Source organism: Acipenser ruthenus, chromosome 27 (assembly GCF_902713425.1).
Source record: "Acipenser ruthenus chromosome 27, fAciRut3.2 maternal haplotype, whole genome shotgun sequence".
Lineage (NCBI taxonomy): Eukaryota > Metazoa > Chordata > Actinopteri > Acipenseriformes > Acipenseridae > Acipenser > Acipenser ruthenus.
This window is the reverse complement of record NC_081215.1, coordinates 25,885,072-25,889,550: the sequence shown is the minus strand read 5'-3', so window position 1 is coordinate 25,889,550 and position 4,479 is coordinate 25,885,072.

Sequence of the window (4,479 nt, the reverse complement as noted above, 5' to 3'; positions counted from 1 at the left end):
AGGCACAGCTGTAGAATGAGGTGAACGCTTATTTTTTTTCTTCATTTAGCAAAATACTGACACTGCATCTTTTCTTTCTTAAATTATCCACCATCCCGTCCCCACCCGCATGTGACCCATGGATGTAACCCCCCCCCCCCCCCCCCCCCCCCACTGAACTTAGAGCTAGGTCATGTGTTGTGCTCTGGAGAAACCCATTCAGGTACTGGAATCCCTGTTGATGTTAATAACAATGAGAAAATGTGAACGTTTCTGACGATCGGATTATAACGGGTGAGCACAGTATATATAATCTCAATCGAAATGCTTTAAACCAGGAATCATATTTTCTTATGATGCATGAAGAATAGCTCTCCTAGACTCTGTCAATAATCTCTCATGATGAAAGGTGTCAGATTCCAAAGCTGCGCTGACCCAAGCACCATTTAATTAGTGCTCTCTGACATTAAATACCACATTGCATGTTGAATGTGGAATCAGCCCCATCCATATATATATATATATAATTTATTTATTTATTTTACAAAAAATATTTGAATGTTTTGTCATTTACAGCGCAAGTGCACCCGTCTGAACCAGCCATCTCTGTTTACGAATTGGTTCGTTCAGCTTTCACTCCATTTGTGCAGAGAACATTCATTCCGTTTCACTTCCAGCAACTCTTGATGTATTGACATGGAAAAATGTCCATTCCTCCTGACCTTGGCGGTTCTCCCACAGTCTCTAATTTTATAGCTGTGCAAGGTTCCATAACAATGGTGGCTGCTGGAATGAATTATTCATTCCCTGTTCACAGTGCGCACATGATATTTATAGCCATGCTTACAGCATCAAGACACTTGAAAGGAAACCTTCAATATGCAGAAAAGGCTGTCATCACATTTCAGTTGAAATATTATGTTGCTAATCCTCCACCAGGAAGGTCTGTCGAAGAAATAAATGCACTCTTTTTGAAAGATTCATTGGCTTGCTCCGTCTATGAAAAAGGATCAGTCTCATTGTAATATGAAACACAGCCTGAGACTGTATGGGTTGCAGGTAACTGAAACATCTGGTTTAGCCTTTATTGCGTAATAAATCAGACGTGATACTGTGTGCTGCAGGTATGTGTCATTCTTTAATAAACAGCCTATGGATTTTGTGTTAACCTGTGATGTACATGCATACACACCCACAGCATGGTAATTTTGCATTGGAATTGTGCAGTTTCCCAGGTTTGTAATAAGCATTTACTGTGATCAGTGGTGGCTCATTATAAGAGGCTATGGAGGCTACGGAGGCTAATCCTGCGTGTAATTTTGTAAAACTAAAAAAGCTTACCTTACGTCATGCTTTCCAAGGTCTACTGCATTGTTATTGGCTAACATGTAGTCTCAAAATGGGTGGGATTCTGTGTGCATTCCTCCTGCAATCACCCTCTGTCTGTCAAGTTTTACCGTGTTTGTATTGGCTACACGATGCAAGCTTGTGGCTAGCCTCTACCACGTGTGTCGCTACTCCATTAAATTTCGATTTCCATACAGTACGTTGTCATAGAATGGCGTGTGAACTCTAACCTGCTCTACCAGCTTGCTGGCTTAACAGCTATGCAAAAGAGCCAGAGCTCAAGCAATGCCTTAAGTGTGCTCATTCCTTTACAAGGCAGGGGTCTGTCTCTTACCCACTCCCCAACAAAGTTTCGACAGTGATGACATTGATAAAGACTGCTGTACAAAATATTGGTCAAAGAATTGTACTAGTTTCTTATAGATCATGCTTTATCACACTTTGCTTTGGCCATTTATGTTTATTTTTGAAAGGGTGTTTATATAAGCATTATTCACAGCCCCATATTCGCTATAAGACTGTGAGGCAGATTTTAAATCACTTATTAATGCAGATGACTCAAAAAATACTTGCTAGAAAATTGCTATGGTTTTGCTCATCAAAGTACTAATCTGCAGAGCAAGTTGCTGAAGTATTTTTTTCCTGACACGCTCCTGAGATTTTAAAACCTGTTCTGTGTTTTATGACTCCAGCCCTCTGTGTTGTAGGTAGCAATCAGGTTGAGTAGTAAATGAGATATTTGGTATTAGTCATAGCTGCTCCCAACCCCATAGTTCCATATTCTTAATATTTGAGTCCATCCTAGTTTTATCAGTAAAAAATACTAAAACATCGCTTGAGCAGCGCAAAGTATGCAAACTTCTGCAAATTTTACACTGGATCAAAATTAATTTGGTTCAGGCACCTAACACAGCATACCATCTATACAGAAGACTGATGTCATATCCTTTTACCTGGCTGTGCTGCATTCCATTAGTAAAACCCGTACCTGTGCTCAGAACCCTGCATGTGTGCAGTGACTCCTACTTGCTAAAGAGCATGTAGCCTAGGTGTTTCTGGTTTACCATTCCTAACTGTTTATTACCCTGTAGTCAGTTTGATTCATGGGTTAGAGCTTACCAGAGAGAACAGCTGAGGGAGTGACCTCGTGGAACTTCACACCAGGGGCGTTGGCGGTCCATTCCTCCTCCCCTTCTCCGCCATCAGGAGCTGCTTTCCGATGTCACCGTGCTTGGGTGCACACCCAGGCACATTCATGACCAGCACCTCCAAGCACCTTGGGAGCCCTCGAATAAAATCTATGACGCGTCATTCACTGTGTGCTCAGTGCAGAAGAACACGTTCCCGCTACAGGCTTCCAGGTCCTCAGCAACATTTGATTGAATAACAGATGCTGTATCTGTTCGATTTATGTGATTTTTTTGCTCCATTGAATTTTTTTTTTTTTTTATAAGTATTTATCTATTTGTTTTATATAAAGAATCAGTTGCATAGGAGTTGGGCAACCTTGACATAATTTGCAGCAACAGCAAAGCATTACAGAGCATTTATTTTAAAGGGTACATAAGGACCTTTTTATTTTATTGTGTTACATGTTCCCATGTGTTGCTACAACTGTTTACGTAAGGTGTGTGCATTGCAGGCAATGCAATTTAAAAGTTTAAAAAAGTAGTCAAAATGTAAAAAAATAAATAATAATTAAAACAACACACACACCTTACACAAACAGTAGTAGCAACACATGGGAACATGTAACACAATAAAATAAAAAGGTCCTTATGTACCCTTTAATGCTTTGTGCTGCAGTTCAGAAAAGTAAGGAACAACGGTGCAGTTTGAACTGGTGCAAACTATACACAGTCTGTCTCTGAGTGTTCTGATCTGCCAAGGCAGCAATGTGTGTTTGTTCTCTTACAGCAAAGTATGAAATACACCACTGGGACTGTTGCTATTTTTATCCCGGTGTATTGCCCTGGAGAAACCTTAGTAGTCCACAACACTGGCAACACAATGGAAATAGGAAAAAAAAAAAACTCTGGCAATGTTGTGATGCCATGGTATTGTGATGCATTACCTGTGTCTATCAGTTCAGTGTTGTTATGCCAAAATATAAAGTGGGAATTAAATGTATGTGAACAGATGCCTACATTTCTATACTCAGAATAAAATCTAATCTCATTGTAACATTGATGTATTTGTGATCCTTTTTATAAAAATTGACGCAATCTACACTGCCCCCCCCCCCCCTATTGTTTCCGTGAACTCCCCAATCCTCCCAGGTTAGTGTGGGGACACTGAATCTAGGCTGGGATATAAACAGTGCCACTCTTGTGCCTACAAAGAGAAACGAAGCCAGAGACAGTGTTGAGATACACAGACAATTCCAGACTCTACCCACGGTTAAGACTGTAACCCGGAAAGGGAAGAGCTCAAACTTTATTGTCATCGGTTTCATTTTTCAGTTGCCTTTAGACATTTTATTTCTTCAAATATTCCAATTTCATATTGCAAACAACGTCACAACATACAAAATGAATTATATTGTCCAGAACATATGTCAATGAAAAGTTTTTTATGTCTCATCTTTTTTTTTTTTTTTTTTTTTTACTTGGGAATAAAAAAATAAACAGCAAAGCTTTGACAACAGCACCTTGACATTTGTATTTAATTCCAACGCTATCTGTAGAAGTTTAAAGCAGTAAACAGATATAATACTAATAGGAATAAACCACTGACTGTCTAAAATGTAAACGGAATGTTTTGGTTGGAACTGATTTCCTTTTTCAAAGTGGACAGTTTTCTCAATTCTCAATTGAAGCAGCATGCAATAGTTTTTTTTTTTTTCGTTTTACTCTTCGTGTTTTTTTTTTGTGTGTTTTTTTTTTCAAATTCTTGGCAACGTAAACAAACCACAATGTTTTGAGGAATGTAATACAGACTTATTTTAAGTTGTGCGCAAATGACTGTAAATTATTCGTTTTTTTATTCTTTTAATTTTACTTAAGGTCATGGATATGTTCAATAAATAGACTGTATTACCACTTTACTGTATAAACCTCATATATATATATATATATATATATATATATATATATATATATATATATATATATATATATATATATATATATATATATATATTAGTTTTTTTTA